Source organism: Etheostoma spectabile, unplaced genomic scaffold, assembly GCF_008692095.1.
Source record: "Etheostoma spectabile isolate EspeVRDwgs_2016 unplaced genomic scaffold, UIUC_Espe_1.0 scaffold00018485, whole genome shotgun sequence".
NCBI classification, from domain to species: Eukaryota; Metazoa; Chordata; class Actinopteri; order Perciformes; family Percidae; genus Etheostoma; species Etheostoma spectabile.
In genome coordinates, this window is record NW_022604282.1 from 64,249 (window position 1) to 77,382 (window position 13,134).

Sequence of the window (13,134 nt, forward strand, 5' to 3'; positions counted from 1 at the left end):
ACTTCTGACGGTAAAATCTGCCAGCCATGTCTCTTCAGGTCCATTGACAGTTTGAGCAACGGGCAGCTTCACGTGCATCGTTAATTGTTTTTCCACAAGACAGAAGATGGGTGCACCGTTCCCGGCGACGCTGCAATACCGGTCGATGCGTGGAGTGAATGGAGCAAGCCCCTTTTTCAACTCCCATGCTAAAAATCCATTTAATATGTTGTCCCCTGATAGAGGACATATCAGATATTAAACTGATAAGAACAGATACTACACTTGATCTTAGCCAAAAGGCCGAGAAGCGATGACCACCACCTCTTGCTGTCCGATGCGACCTCCCCGGACGGTTCTCAGTTGTCACGGTCCAGTAATTTTAAAAGGACATAACAGCTGCTACTTGGCACCCCCGTCCAAGCATTTTGGTTTTCCCAAGTGGTCAAGCTTCTGCCAACCTGCAATGTTCCCATGCTGTCACATTTTAGCTGCGTTTAAGAATCTGAGTTTCCTTATGGAGAGCGCATTTGTTTTTTACAAGTACAAAAGGCTTAACCAAACAGCAAAGCCCACCAAAAATAATTTCAACTCATAGGCGTTCCTCTCCACGGAAGTCTTTAGTAAAAGGCGAAAGGCTTGTGCGTTATGAAGAGAAACAGAGTAAGTGCAGCCACGCTCGAGAGCAGCCGAAATGCCCAGTCTTCCCAGTCCCAACCCTCGCGGTGATTCTCACTTGGTGTGCCGCTTTCCAAATCCAAGGCCTGGCCTATTGCCACACTGTCACAGGGCCAATATTTTGTCCTTGCTGTTTTTCCGCCAATAAATAGTGCAAATCTTGCTACACTTTGTATGGCTTTATCTTGCCAAGTATTATAACAACGTTTTGATACCAGGAACCCAACGAGGTCATTCAGGTTTGCGACACTTCTGACGGTAAAATCTGCCAGCCATGTCTCTTCAGGTCCATTGACAGTTTGAGCAACGGGCAGCTCCACGTGCATCGTCAATTGTTTTTCCACAAGACAGAAGATGGGTGCACCGTTCCCAGCGACGCTGCAATACCGGGTCGATGCGTGGAGTGAATGGAGCAAGCCCCTTTTTCAACTCCCACTGCTAAAAATCCATTTAATATGTTGTCCCCTGATAGAGGACATATCAGATATTAAACTGATAAGAACAGATACTACACTTGATCTTAGCCAAAAGGCCGAGAAGCGATGACCACCACCTCTTTGCTGTCCGATGCGACCTCCCCGGACGGTTCTCAGTTGTCACGGTCCAGTAATTTTAAAAGGACATAACAGCTGCTACTTGGCACCCCCGTCCAAGCAATTTTGGTTTCCCAAGTGGTCAAGCTTCTGCCAACCTGCAATGTTCCCATGCTGTCACATTTTAGCTGCGTTTAAGAATCTGAGTTTCCTTATGGAGAGCGCATTTGTTTTTTACAAGTACAAAAGGCTTAACCAAACAGCAAAGCCCACCAAAAATAATTTCAACTCATAGGCGTTCCTCTCCACGGAAGTCTTTAGTAAAAGGCGAAAGGCTTGTGCGTTATGAAGAGAAACCAGAGTAAGTGCAGACCACGCTCGAGAGCAGCCGAAATGCCCAGTCTTCCCAGTCCCAACCCTCGCGGTGATTCTCACTTGGTGTGCCGCTTTCCAAATCCAAGGCCTGGCCTATTGCCACACTGTCACAGGGCCAATATTTTGTCCTTGCTGTTTTTCCGCCAATAAATAGTGCAAATCTTGCTACACTTTTGTATGGCTTTATCTTGCCAAGTATTATAACAACGTTTTGATACCAGGAACCCAACGAGGTCATTCAGGTTTTGCGACAACTTCTGACGGTAAAATCTGCCAGCCATGTCTCTTCAGGTCCATTGACAGTTTGAGCAACGGGCAGCTCCACGTGCATCGTCAATTGTTTTTCCACAAGACAGAAGATGGGTGCACCGTTCCCAGCGACGCTGCAATACCGGGTCGATGCGTGGAGTGAATGGAGCAAGCCCCTTTTTCAACTCCCATTGCTAAAAATCCATTTAATATGTTGTCCCCTGATAGAGGACATATCAGATATTAAACTGATAAGAACAGATACTACACTTGATCTTAGCCAAAAGGCCGAGAAGCGATGACCACCACCTCTTTGCTGTCCGATGCGACCTCCCCGGACGGTTCTCAGTTGTCACGGTCCAGTAATTTTAAAAGGACATAACAGCTGCTACTTGGCACCCCCGTCCAAGCAATTTTTGTTTTCCCAAGTGGTCAAGCTTCTGCCAACCTGCAATGTTCCCATGCTGTCACATTTTAGCTGCGTTTAAGAATCTGAGTTTCCTTATGGAGAGCGCATTTGTTTTTTACAAGTACAAAAGGCTTAACCAAACAGCAAAGCCCACCAAAAATAATTTCAACTCATAGGCGTTCCTCTCCACGGAAGTCTTTAGTAAAAGGCGAAAGGCTTGTGCGTTATGAAGAGAAACCAGAGTAAGTGCAGCCCACGCTCGAGAGCAGCCGAAATGCCCAGTCTTCCCAGTCCCAACCCTCGCGGTGATTCTCACTTGGTGTGCCGCTTTCCAAATCCAAGGCCTGGCCTATTGCCACACTGTCACAGGGCCAATATTTTGTCCTTGCTGTTTTTCCGCCAATAAATAGTGCAAATCTTGCTACACTTTTGTATGGCTTTATCTTGCCAAGTATTATAACAACGTTTTGATACCAGGAACCCAACGAGGTCATTCAGGTTTTGCGACAACTTCTGACGGTAAAATCTGCCAGCCATGTCTCTTCAGGTCCATTGACAGTTTGAGCAACGGGCAGCTCCACGTGCATCGTCAATTGTTTTTCCACAAGACAGAAGATGGGTGCACCGTTCCCAGCGACGCTGCAATACCGGGTCGATGCGTGGAGTGAATGGAGCAAGCCCCTTTTTCAACTCCCATTGCTAAAAATCCATTTAATATGTTGTCCCCTGATAGAGGACATATCAGATATTAAACTGATAAGAACAGATACTACACTTGATCTTAGCCAAAAGGCCGAGAAGCGATGACCACCACCTCTTTGCTGTCCGATGCGACCTCCCCGGACGGTTCTCAGTTGTCACGGTCCAGTAATTTTAAAAGGACATAACAGCTGCTACTTGGCACCCCCGTCCAAGCAATTTTGGTTTTCCCAAGTGGTCAAGCTTCTGCCAACCTGCAATGTTCCCATGCTGTCACATTTTAGCTGCGTTTAAGAATCTGAGTTTCCTTATGGAGAGCGCATTTGTTTTTTACAAGTACAAAAGGCTTAACCAAACAGCAAAGCCCACCAAAAATAATTTCAACTCATAGGCGTTCCTCTCCACGGAAGTCTTTAGTAAAAGGCGAAAGGCTTGTGCGTTATGAAGAGAAACCAGAGTAAGTGCAGCCCACGCTCGAGAGCAGCCGAAATGCCCAGTCTTCCCAGTCCCAACCCTCGCGGTGATTCTCACTTGGTGTGCCGCTTTCCAAATCCAAGGCCTGGCCTATTGCCACACTGTCACAGGGCCAATATTTTGTCCTTGCTGTTTTTCCGCCAATAAATAGTGCAAATCTTGCTACACTTTTGTATGGCTTTATCTTGCCAAGTATTATAACAACGTTTTGATACCAGGAACCCAACGAGGTCATTCAGGTTTTGCGACAACTTCTGACGGTAAAATCTGCCAGCCATGTCTCTTCAGGTCCATTGACAGTTTGAGCAACGGGCAGCTCCACGTGCATCGTTAATTGTTTTTCCACAAGACAGAAGATGGGTGCACCGTTCCCAGCGACACTGCAATACCGGGTCGATGCGTGGAGTGAATGGAGCAAGCCCCTTTTTCAACTCCCACTGCTAAAAATCCATTTAATATGTTGTCCCCTGATAGAGGACATATCAGATATTAAACTGATAAGAACAGATACTACACTTGATCTTAGCCAAAAGGCCGAGAAGCGATGACCACCACCTCTTTGCTGTCCGATGCGACCTCCCCGGACGGTTCTCAGTTGTCACGGTCCAGTAATTTTAAAAGGACATAACAGCTGCTACTTGGCACCCCCGTCCAAGCAATTTTGGTTTTCCCAAGTGGTCAAGCTTCTGCCAACCTGCAATGTTCCCATGCTGTCACATTTTAGCTGCGTTTAAGAATCTGAGTTTCCTTATGGAGAGCGCATTTGTTTTTTACAAGTACAAAAGGCTTAACCAAACAGCAAAGCCCACCAAAAATAATTTCAACTCATAGGCGTTCCTCTCCACGGAAGTCTTTAGTAAAAGGCGAAAGGCTTGTGCGTTATGAAGAGAAACCAGAGTAAGTGCAGCCCACGCTCGAGAGCAGCCGAAATGCCCAGTCTTCCCAGTCCCAACCCTCGCGGTGATTCTCACTTGGTGTGCCGCTTTCCAAATCCAAGGCCTGGCCTATTGCCACACTGTCACAGGGCCAATATTTTGTCCTTGCTGTTTTTCCGCCAATAAATAGTGCAAATCTTGCTACACTTTTGTATGGCTTTATCTTGCCAAGTATTATAACAACGTTTTGATACCAGGAACCCAACGAGGTCATTCAGGTTTTGCGACAACTTCTGACGGTAAAATCTGCCAGCCATGTCTCTTCAGGTCCATTGACAGTTTGAGCAACGGGCAGCTCCACGTGCATCGTCAATTGTTTTTCCACAAGACAGAAGATGGGTGCACCGTTCCCAGCGACGCTGCAATACCGGGTCGATGCGTGGAGTGAATGGAGCAAGCCCCTTTTTCAACTCCCATTGCTAAAAATCCATTTAATATGTTGTCCCCTGATAGAGGACATATCAGATATTAAACTGATAAGAACAGATACTACACTTGATCTTAGCCAAAAGGCCGAGAAGCGATGACCACCACCTCTTTGCTGTCCGATGCGACCTCCCCGGACGGTTCTCAGTTGTCACGGTCCAGTAATTTTAAAGGACATAACAGCTGCTACTTGGCACCCCCGTCCAAGCAATTTTGGTTTTCCCAAGTGGTCAAGCTTCTGCCAACCTGCAATGTTCCCATGCTGTCACATTTTAGCTGCGTTTAAGAATCTGAGTTTCCTTATGGAGAGCGCATTTGTTTTTTACAAGTACAAAAGGCTTAACCAAACAGCAAAGCCCACCAAAAATAATTTCAACTCATAGGCGTTCCTCTCCACGGAAGTCTTTAGTAAAAGGCGAAAGGCTTGTGCGTTATGAAGAGAAACCAGAGTAAGTGCAGCCCACGCTCGAGAGCAGCCGAAATGCCCAGTCTTCCCAGTCCCAACCCTCGCGGTGATTCTCACTTGGTGTGCCGCTTTCCAAATCCAAGGCCTGGCCTATTGCCACACTGTCACAGGGCCAATATTTTGTCCTTGCTGTTTTTCCGCCAATAAATAGTGCAAATCTTGCTACACTTTTGTATGGCTTTATCTTGCCAAGTATTATAACAACGTTTTGATACCAGGAACCCAACGAGGTCATTCAGGTTTTGCGACAACTTCTGACGGTAAAATCTGCCAGCCATGTCTCTTCAGGTCCATTGACAGTTTGAGCAACGGGCAGCTCCACGTGCATCGTCAATTGTTTTTCCACAAGACAGAAGATGGGTGCACCGTTCCCAGCGACGCTGCAATACCGGGTCGATGCGTGGAGTGAATGGAGCAAGCCCCTTTTTCAACTCCCATTGCTAAAAATCCATTTAATATGTTGTCCCCTGATAGAGGACATATCAGATATTAAACTGATAAGAACAGATACTACACTTGATCTTAGCCAAAGGCCGAGAAGCGATGACCACCACCTCTTTGCTGTCCGATGCGACCTCCCCGGACGGTTCTCAGTTGTCACGGTCCAGTAATTTTAAAAGGACATAACAGCTGCTACTTGGCACCCCCGTCCAAGCAATTTTGGTTTTCCAAGTGGTCAAGCTTCTGCCAACCTGCAATGTTCCCATGCTGTCACATTTTAGCTGCGTTTAAGAATCTGAGTTTCCTTATGGAGAGCGCATTTGTTTTTTACAAGTACAAAAGGCTTAACCAAACAGCAAAGCCCACCAAAAAATTTTCAACTCATAGGCGTTCCTCTCCACGGAAGTCTTTAGTAAAAGGCGAAAGGCTTGTGCGTTATGAAGAGAAACCAGAGTAAGTGCAGCCCACGCTCGAGAGCAGCCGAAATGCCCAGTCTTCCCAGTCCCAACCCTCGCGGTGATTCTCACTTGGTGTGCCGCTTTCCAAATCCAAGGCCTGGCCTATTGCCACACTGTCACAGGGCCAATATTTTGTCCTTGCTGTTTTTCCGCCAATAAATAGTGCAAATCTTGCTACACTTTTGTATGGCTTTATCTTGCCAAGTATTATAACAACGTTTTGATACCAGGAACCCAACGAGGTCATTCAGGTTTTGCGACAACTTCTGACGGTAAAATCTGCCAGCCATGTCTCTTCAGGTCCATTGACAGTTTGAGCAACGGGCAGCTCCACGTGCATCGTCAATTGTTTTTCCACAAGACAGAAGATGGGTGCACCGTTCCCAGCGACGCTGCAATACCGGGTCGATGCGTGGAGTGAATGGAGCAAGCCCCTTTTCAACTCCCATTGCTAAAAATCCATTTAATATGTTGTCCCCTGATAGAGGACATATCAGATATTAAACTGATAAGAACAGATACTACACTTGATCTTAGCCAAAAGGCCGAGAAGCGATGACCACCACCTCTTTGCTGTCCGATGCGACCTCCCCGGACGGTTCTCAGTTGTCACGGTCCAGTAATTTTAAAAGGACATAACAGCTGCTACTTGGCACCCCCGTCCAAGCAATTTTGGTTTTCCCAAGTGGTCAAGCTTCTGCCAACCTGCAATGTTCCCATGCTGTCACATTTTAGCTGCGTTTAAGAATCTGAGTTTCCTTATGGAGAGCGCATTTGTTTTTTACAAGTACAAAAGGCTTAACCAAACAGCAAAGCCCACCAAAATAATTTCAACTCATAGGCGTTCCTCTCCACGGAAGTCTTTAGTAAAAGGCGAAAGGCTTGTGCGTTATGAAGAGAAACCAGAGTAAGTGCAGCCCACGCTCGAGAGCAGCCGAAATGCCCAGTCTTCCCAGTCCCAACCCTCGCGGTGATTCTCACTTGGTGTGCCGCTTTCCAAATCCAAGGCCTGGCCTATTGCCACACTGTCACAGGGCCAATATTTTGTCCTTGCTGTTTTTCCGCCAATAAATAGTGCAAATCTTGCTACACTTTTGTATGGCTTTATCTTGCCAAGTATTATAACAACGTTTTGATACCAGGAACCCAACGAGGTCATTCAGGTTTTGCGACAACTTCTGACGGTAAAATCTGCCAGCCATGTCTCTTCAGGTCCATTGACAGTTTGAGCAACGGGCAGCTCCACGTGCATCGTCAATTGTTTTCCACAAGACAGAAGATGGGTGCACCGTTCCCAGCGACGCTGCAATACCGGGTCGATGCGTGGAGTGAATGGAGCAAGCCCCTTTTTCAACTCCCATTGCTAAAAATCCATTTAATATGTTGTCCCCTGATAGAGGACATATCAGATATTAAACTGATAAGAACAGATACTACACTTGATCTTAGCCAAAAGGCCGAGAAGCGATGACCACCACCTCTTTGCTGTCCGATGCGACCTCCCCGGACGGTTCTCAGTTGTCACGGTCCAGTAATTTTAAAAGGACATAACAGCTGCTACTTGGCACCCCCGTCCAAGCAATTTTGGTTTTCCCAAGTGGTCAAGCTTCTGCCAACCTGCAATGTTCCCATGCTGTCACATTTTAGCTGCGTTTAAGAATCTGAGTTTCCTTATGGAGAGCGCATTTGTTTTTTACAAGTACAAAAGGCTTAACCAAACAGCAAAGCCCACCAAAAATAATTTCAACTCATAGGCGTTCCTCTCCACGGAAGTCTTTAGTAAAAGGCGAAAGGCTTGTGCGTTATGAAGAGAAACCAGAGTAAGTGCAGCCCACTCTCGAGAGCAGCCGAAATGCCCAGTCTTCCCAGTCCCAACCCTCGCGGTGATTCTCACTTGGTGTGCCGCTTTCCAAATCCAAGGCCTGGCCTATTGCCACACTGTCACAGGGCCAATATTTTGTCCTTGCTGTTTTTCCGCCAATAAATAGTGCAAATCTTGCTACACTTTTGTATGGCTTTATCTTGCCAAGTATTATAACAACGTTTTGATACCAGGAACCCAACGAGGTCATTCAGGTTTTGCGACAACTTCTGACGGTAAAATCTGCCAGCCATGTCTCTTCAGGTCCATTGACAGTTTGAGCAACGGGCAGCTCCACGTGCATCGTCAATTGTTTTTCCACAAGACAGAAGATGGGTGCACCGTTCCCAGCGACGCTGCAATACCGGGTCGATGCGTGGAGTGAATGGAGCAAGCCCCTTTTTCAACTCCCATTGCTAAAAATCCATTTAATATGTTGTCCCCTGATAGAGGACATATCAGATATTAAACTGATAAGAACAGATACTACACTTGATCTTAGCCAAAAGGCCGAGAAGCGATGACCACCACCTCTTTGCTGTCCGATGCGACCTCCCCGGACGGTTCTCAGTTGTCACGGTCCAGTAATTTTAAAAGGACATAACAGCTGCTACTTGGCACCCCCGTCCAAGCAATTTTGGTTTTCCCAAGTGGTCAAGCTTCTGCCAACCTGCAATGTTCCCATGCTGTCACATTTTAGCTGCGTTTAAGAATCTGAGTTTCCTTATGGAGAGCGCATTTGTTTTTTACAAGTACAAAAGGCTTAACCAAACAGCAAAGCCCACCAAAAATAATTTCAACTCATAGGCGTTCCTCTCCACGGAAGTCTTTAGTAAAAGGCGAAAGGCTTGTGCGTTATGAAGAGAAACCAGAGTAAGTGCAGCCCACGCTCGAGAGCAGCCGAAATGCCCAGTCTTCCCAGTCCCAACCCTCGCGGTGATTCTCACTTGGTGTGCCGCTTTCCAAATCCAAGGCCTGGCCTATTCCCACACTGTCACAGGGCCAATATTTTGTCCTTGCTGTTTTTCCGCCAATAAATAGTGCAAATCTTGCTACACTTTTGTATGGCTTTATCTTGCCAAGTATTATAACAACGTTTTGATACCAGGAACCCAACGAGGTCATTCAGGTTTTGCGACAACTTCTGACGGTAAAATCTGCCAGCCATGTCTCTTCAGGTCCATTGACAGTTTGAGCAACGGGCAGCTCCACGTGCATCGTCAATTGTTTTTCCACAAGACAGAAGATGGGTGCACCGTTCCCAGCGACGCTGCAATACCGGGTCGATGCGTGGAGTGAATGGAGCAAGCCCCTTTTTCAACTCCCATTGCTAAAAATCCATTTAATATGTTGTCCCCTGATAGAGGACATATCAGATATTAAACTGATAAGAACAGATACTACACTTGATCTTAGCCAAAAGGCCGAGAAGCGATGACCACCACCTCTTTGCTGTCCGATGCGACCTCCCCGGACGGTTCTCAGTTGTCACGGTCCAGTAATTTTAAAAGGACATAACAGCTGCTACTTGGCACCCCCGTCCAAGCAATTTTGGTTTTCCCAAGTGGTCAAGCTTCTGCCAACCTGCAATGTTCCCATGCTGTCACATTTTAGCTGCGTTTAAGAATCTGAGTTTCCTTATGGAGAGCGCATTTGTTTTTTACAAGTACAAAAGGCTTAACCAAACAGCAAAGCCCACCAAAAATAATTTCAACTCATAGGCGTTCCTCTCCACGGAAGTCTTTAGTAAAAGGCGAAAGGCTTGTGCGTTATGAAGAGAAACCAGAGTAAGTGCAGCCCACGCTCGAGAGCAGCCGAAATGCCCAGTCTTCCCAGTCCCAACCCTCGCGGTGATTCTCACTTGGTGTGCCGCTTTCCAAATCCAAGGCCTGGCCTATTGCCACACTGTCACAGGGCCAATATTTTGTCCTTGCTGTTTTTCCGCCAATAAATAGTGCAAATCTTGCTACACTTTTGTATGGCTTTATCTTGCCAAGTATTATAACAACGTTTTGATACCAGGAACCCAACGAGGTCATTCAGGTTTTGCGACAACTTCTGACGGTAAAATCTGCCAGCCATGTCTCTTCAGGTCCATTGACAGTTTGAGCAACGGGCAGCTCCACGTGCATCGTCAATTGTTTTTCCACAAGACAGAAGATGGGTGCACCGTTCCCAGCGACGCTGCAATACCGGGTCGATGCGTGGAGTGAATGGAGCAAGCCCCTTTTTCAACTCCCATTGCTAAAAATCCATTTAATATGTTGTCCCCTGATAGAGGACATATCAGATATTAAACTGATAAGAACAGATACTACACTTGATCTTAGCCAAAAGGCCGAGAAGCGATGACCACCACCTCTTTGCTGTCCGATGCGACCTCCCCGGACGGTTCTCAGTTGTCACGGTCCAGTAATTTTAAAAGGACATAACAGCTGCTACTTGGCACCCCCGTCCAAGCAATTTTGGTTTTCCAAGTGGTCAAGCTTCTGCCAACCTGCAATGTTCCCATGCTGTCACATTTTAGCTGCGTTTAAGAATCTGAGTTTCCTTATGGAGAGCGCATTTGTTTTTTACAAGTACAAAAGGCTTAACCAAACAGCAAAGCCCACCAAAAATAATTTCAACTCATAGGCGTTCCTCTCCACGGAAGTCTTTAGTAAAAGGCGAAAGGCTTGTGCGTTATGAAGAGAAACCAGAGTAAGTGCAGCCCACGCTCGAGAGCAGCCGAAATGCCCAGTCTTCCCAGTCCCAACCCTCGCGGTGATTCTCACTTGGTGTGCCGCTTTCCAAATCCAAGGCCTGGCCTATTGCCACACTGTCACAGGGCCAATATTTTGTCCTTGCTGTTTTTCCGCCAATAAATAGTGCAAATCTTGCTACACTTTTGTATGGCTTTATCTTGCCAAGTATTATAACAACGTTTTGATACCAGGAACCCAACGAGGTCATTCAGGTTTTGCGACAACTTCTGACGGTAAAATCTGCCAGCCATGTCTCTTCAGGTCCATTGACAGTTTGAGCAACGGGCAGCTCCACGTGCATCGTCAATTGTTTTTCCACAAGACAGAAGATGGGTGCACCGTTCCCAGCGACGCTGCAATACCGGGTCGATGCGTGGAGTGAATGGAGCAAGCCCCTTTTTCAACTCCCATTGCTAAAAATCCATTTAATATGTTGTCCCCTGATAGAGGACATATCAGATATTAAACTGATAAGAACAGATACTACACTTGATCTTAGCCAAAAGGCCGAGAAGCGATGACCACCACCTCTTTGCTGTCCGATGCGACCTCCCCGGACGGTTCTCAGTTGTCACGGTCCAGTAATTTTAAAAGGACATAACAGCTGCTACTTGGCACCCCCGTCCAAGCAATTTTGGTTTTCCCAAGTGGTCAAGCTTCTGCCAACCTGCAATGTTCCCATGCTGTCACATTTTAGCTGCGTTTAAGAATCTGAGTTTCCTTATGGAGAGCGCATTTGTTTTTTACAAGTACAAAAGGCTTAACCAAACAGCAAAGCCCACCAAAAATAATTTCAACTCATAGGCGTTCCTCTCCACGGAAGTCTTTAGTAAAAGGCGAAAGGCTTGTGCGTTATGAAGAGAAACCAGAGTAAGTGCAGCCCACGCTCGAGAGCAGCCGAAATGCCCAGTCTTCCCAGTCCCAACCCTCGCGGTGATTCTCACTTGGTGTGCCGCTTTCCAAATCCAAGGCCTGGCCTATTGCCACACTGTCACAGGGCCAATATTTTGTCCTTGCTGTTTTTCCGCCAATAAATAGTGCAAATCTTGCTACACTTTTGTATGGCTTTATCTTGCCAAGTATTATAACAACGTTTTGATACCAGGAACCCAACGAGGTCATTCAGGTTTTGCGACAACTTCTGACGGTAAAATCTGCCAGCCATGTCTCTTCAGGTCCATTGACAGTTTGAGCAACGGGCAGCTCCACGTGCATCGTCAATTGTTTTTCCACAAGACAGAAGATGGGTGCACCGTTCCCAGCGACGCTGCAATACCGGGTCGATGCGTGGAGTGAATGGAGCAAGCCCCTTTTTCAACTCCCATTGCTAAAAATCCATTTAATATGTTGTCCCCTGATAGAGGACATATCAGATATTAAACTGATAAGAACAGATACTACACTTGATCTTAGCCAAAAGGCCGAGAAGCGATGACCACCACCTCTTTGCTGTCCGATGCGACCTCCCCGGACGGTTCTCAGTTGTCACGGTCCAGTAATTTTAAAAGGACATAACAGCTGCTACTTGGCACCCCCGTCCAAGCAATTTTGGTTTTCCCAAGTGGTCAAGCTTCTGCCAACCTGCAATGTTCCCATGCTGTCACATTTTAGCTGCGTTTAAGAATCTGAGTTTCCTTATGGAGAGCGCATTTGTTTTTTACAAGTACAAAAGGCTTAACCAAACAGCAAAGCCCACCAAAAATAATTTCAACTCATAGGCGTTCCTCTCCACGGAAGTCTTTAGTAAAAGGCGAAAGGCTTGTGCGTTATGAAGAGAAACCAGAGTAAGTGCAGCCCACGCTCGAGAGCAGCCGAAATGCCCAGTCTTCCCAGTCCCAACCCTCGCGGTGATTCTCACTTGGTGTGCCGCTTTCCAAATCCAAGGCCTGGCCTATTGCCACACTGTCACAGGGCCAATATTTTGTCCTTGCTGTTTTTCCGCCAATAAATAGTGCAAATCTTGCTACACTTTTGTATGGCTTTATCTTGCCAAGTATTATAACAACGTTTTGATACCAGGAACCCAACGAGGTCATTCAGGTTTTGCGACAACTTCTGACGGTAAAATCTGCCAGCCATGTCTCTTCAGGTCCATTGACAGTTTGAGCAACGGGCAGCTCCACGTGCATCGTCAATTGTTTTTCCACAAGACAGAAGATGGGTGCACCGTTCCCAGCGACGCTGCAATACCGGGTCGATGCGTGGAGTGAATGGAGCAAGCCCCTTTTTCAACTCCCATTGCTAAAAATCCATTTAATATGTTGTCCCCTGATAGAGGACATATCAGATATTAAACTGATAAGAACAGATACTACACTTGATCTTAGCCAAAAGGCCGAGAAGCGATGACCACCACCTCTTTGCTGTCCGATGCGACCTCCCCGGACGGTTCTCAGTTGTCACGGTC

General features: G+C 46.7%; 29 non-coding genes across 29 annotated transcripts; all 29 read right to left on the minus strand.

Moving 5' to 3' along the window:
- Nucleotides 1-105: 105 nt before the first annotated feature.
- LOC116680656 (U2 spliceosomal RNA) lies at nucleotides 106-294 on the minus strand. The gene has a single exon (XR_004329800.1). It is a non-coding gene; the product is annotated as a U2 spliceosomal RNA (small nuclear RNA).
- A 236-nt stretch (nucleotides 295-530) lies between these two features.
- Nucleotides 531-646, minus strand: LOC116680722 (U5 spliceosomal RNA). Its single transcript, XR_004329862.1, has one exon. It is a non-coding gene; the product is annotated as a U5 spliceosomal RNA (small nuclear RNA).
- A 364-nt stretch (nucleotides 647-1,010) lies between these two features.
- LOC116680769 (U2 spliceosomal RNA) lies at nucleotides 1,011-1,201 on the minus strand. Its single transcript, XR_004329905.1, has one exon. It is a non-coding gene; the product is annotated as a U2 spliceosomal RNA (small nuclear RNA).
- Nucleotides 1,202-1,438: 237 nt separating this feature from the next.
- On the minus strand, nucleotides 1,439-1,555 carry LOC116680664 (U5 spliceosomal RNA). The gene has a single exon (XR_004329806.1). It is a non-coding gene; the product is annotated as a U5 spliceosomal RNA (small nuclear RNA).
- Nucleotides 1,556-1,923: 368 nt separating this feature from the next.
- LOC116680752 (U2 spliceosomal RNA) lies at nucleotides 1,924-2,114 on the minus strand. The gene has a single exon (XR_004329890.1). It is a non-coding gene; the product is annotated as a U2 spliceosomal RNA (small nuclear RNA).
- Nucleotides 2,115-2,352: 238 nt separating this feature from the next.
- On the minus strand, nucleotides 2,353-2,469 carry LOC116680665 (U5 spliceosomal RNA). Its single transcript, XR_004329807.1, has one exon. It is a non-coding gene; the product is annotated as a U5 spliceosomal RNA (small nuclear RNA).
- Nucleotides 2,470-2,837: 368 nt separating this feature from the next.
- On the minus strand, nucleotides 2,838-3,028 carry LOC116680765 (U2 spliceosomal RNA). The gene has a single exon (XR_004329901.1). It is a non-coding gene; the product is annotated as a U2 spliceosomal RNA (small nuclear RNA).
- Nucleotides 3,029-3,266: 238 nt separating this feature from the next.
- LOC116680666 (U5 spliceosomal RNA) lies at nucleotides 3,267-3,383 on the minus strand. Its single transcript, XR_004329808.1, has one exon. It is a non-coding gene; the product is annotated as a U5 spliceosomal RNA (small nuclear RNA).
- Nucleotides 3,384-3,751: 368 nt separating this feature from the next.
- LOC116680654 (U2 spliceosomal RNA) lies at nucleotides 3,752-3,942 on the minus strand. The gene has a single exon (XR_004329798.1). It is a non-coding gene; the product is annotated as a U2 spliceosomal RNA (small nuclear RNA).
- A 238-nt stretch (nucleotides 3,943-4,180) lies between these two features.
- On the minus strand, nucleotides 4,181-4,297 carry LOC116680667 (U5 spliceosomal RNA). Its single transcript, XR_004329809.1, has one exon. It is a non-coding gene; the product is annotated as a U5 spliceosomal RNA (small nuclear RNA).
- Nucleotides 4,298-4,665: 368 nt separating this feature from the next.
- Nucleotides 4,666-4,856, minus strand: LOC116680660 (U2 spliceosomal RNA). The gene has a single exon (XR_004329803.1). It is a non-coding gene; the product is annotated as a U2 spliceosomal RNA (small nuclear RNA).
- A 237-nt stretch (nucleotides 4,857-5,093) lies between these two features.
- LOC116680668 (U5 spliceosomal RNA) lies at nucleotides 5,094-5,210 on the minus strand. The gene has a single exon (XR_004329810.1). It is a non-coding gene; the product is annotated as a U5 spliceosomal RNA (small nuclear RNA).
- A 368-nt stretch (nucleotides 5,211-5,578) lies between these two features.
- On the minus strand, nucleotides 5,579-5,768 carry LOC116680655 (U2 spliceosomal RNA). The gene has a single exon (XR_004329799.1). It is a non-coding gene; the product is annotated as a U2 spliceosomal RNA (small nuclear RNA).
- Nucleotides 5,769-6,006: 238 nt separating this feature from the next.
- On the minus strand, nucleotides 6,007-6,121 carry LOC116680719 (U5 spliceosomal RNA). Its single transcript, XR_004329859.1, has one exon. It is a non-coding gene; the product is annotated as a U5 spliceosomal RNA (small nuclear RNA).
- A 368-nt stretch (nucleotides 6,122-6,489) lies between these two features.
- Nucleotides 6,490-6,679, minus strand: LOC116680770 (U2 spliceosomal RNA). Its single transcript, XR_004329906.1, has one exon. It is a non-coding gene; the product is annotated as a U2 spliceosomal RNA (small nuclear RNA).
- A 239-nt stretch (nucleotides 6,680-6,918) lies between these two features.
- Nucleotides 6,919-7,033, minus strand: LOC116680720 (U5 spliceosomal RNA). Its single transcript, XR_004329860.1, has one exon. It is a non-coding gene; the product is annotated as a U5 spliceosomal RNA (small nuclear RNA).
- A 367-nt stretch (nucleotides 7,034-7,400) lies between these two features.
- On the minus strand, nucleotides 7,401-7,591 carry LOC116680671 (U2 spliceosomal RNA). The gene has a single exon (XR_004329813.1). It is a non-coding gene; the product is annotated as a U2 spliceosomal RNA (small nuclear RNA).
- Nucleotides 7,592-7,829: 238 nt separating this feature from the next.
- LOC116680669 (U5 spliceosomal RNA) lies at nucleotides 7,830-7,946 on the minus strand. Its single transcript, XR_004329811.1, has one exon. It is a non-coding gene; the product is annotated as a U5 spliceosomal RNA (small nuclear RNA).
- Nucleotides 7,947-8,314: 368 nt separating this feature from the next.
- Nucleotides 8,315-8,505, minus strand: LOC116680682 (U2 spliceosomal RNA). Its single transcript, XR_004329824.1, has one exon. It is a non-coding gene; the product is annotated as a U2 spliceosomal RNA (small nuclear RNA).
- Nucleotides 8,506-8,743: 238 nt separating this feature from the next.
- LOC116680670 (U5 spliceosomal RNA) lies at nucleotides 8,744-8,860 on the minus strand. Its single transcript, XR_004329812.1, has one exon. It is a non-coding gene; the product is annotated as a U5 spliceosomal RNA (small nuclear RNA).
- Nucleotides 8,861-9,228: 368 nt separating this feature from the next.
- LOC116680693 (U2 spliceosomal RNA) lies at nucleotides 9,229-9,419 on the minus strand. Its single transcript, XR_004329835.1, has one exon. It is a non-coding gene; the product is annotated as a U2 spliceosomal RNA (small nuclear RNA).
- Nucleotides 9,420-9,657: 238 nt separating this feature from the next.
- On the minus strand, nucleotides 9,658-9,774 carry LOC116680672 (U5 spliceosomal RNA). Its single transcript, XR_004329814.1, has one exon. It is a non-coding gene; the product is annotated as a U5 spliceosomal RNA (small nuclear RNA).
- A 368-nt stretch (nucleotides 9,775-10,142) lies between these two features.
- LOC116680705 (U2 spliceosomal RNA) lies at nucleotides 10,143-10,333 on the minus strand. The gene has a single exon (XR_004329846.1). It is a non-coding gene; the product is annotated as a U2 spliceosomal RNA (small nuclear RNA).
- A 237-nt stretch (nucleotides 10,334-10,570) lies between these two features.
- LOC116680673 (U5 spliceosomal RNA) lies at nucleotides 10,571-10,687 on the minus strand. Its single transcript, XR_004329815.1, has one exon. It is a non-coding gene; the product is annotated as a U5 spliceosomal RNA (small nuclear RNA).
- A 368-nt stretch (nucleotides 10,688-11,055) lies between these two features.
- Nucleotides 11,056-11,246, minus strand: LOC116680717 (U2 spliceosomal RNA). The gene has a single exon (XR_004329857.1). It is a non-coding gene; the product is annotated as a U2 spliceosomal RNA (small nuclear RNA).
- A 238-nt stretch (nucleotides 11,247-11,484) lies between these two features.
- On the minus strand, nucleotides 11,485-11,601 carry LOC116680674 (U5 spliceosomal RNA). The gene has a single exon (XR_004329816.1). It is a non-coding gene; the product is annotated as a U5 spliceosomal RNA (small nuclear RNA).
- A 368-nt stretch (nucleotides 11,602-11,969) lies between these two features.
- Nucleotides 11,970-12,160, minus strand: LOC116680724 (U2 spliceosomal RNA). Its single transcript, XR_004329864.1, has one exon. It is a non-coding gene; the product is annotated as a U2 spliceosomal RNA (small nuclear RNA).
- A 238-nt stretch (nucleotides 12,161-12,398) lies between these two features.
- Nucleotides 12,399-12,515, minus strand: LOC116680675 (U5 spliceosomal RNA). The gene has a single exon (XR_004329817.1). It is a non-coding gene; the product is annotated as a U5 spliceosomal RNA (small nuclear RNA).
- A 368-nt stretch (nucleotides 12,516-12,883) lies between these two features.
- LOC116680725 (U2 spliceosomal RNA) lies at nucleotides 12,884-13,074 on the minus strand. The gene has a single exon (XR_004329865.1). It is a non-coding gene; the product is annotated as a U2 spliceosomal RNA (small nuclear RNA).
- Between the last annotated feature and the right edge of the window lie 60 nt (nucleotides 13,075-13,134).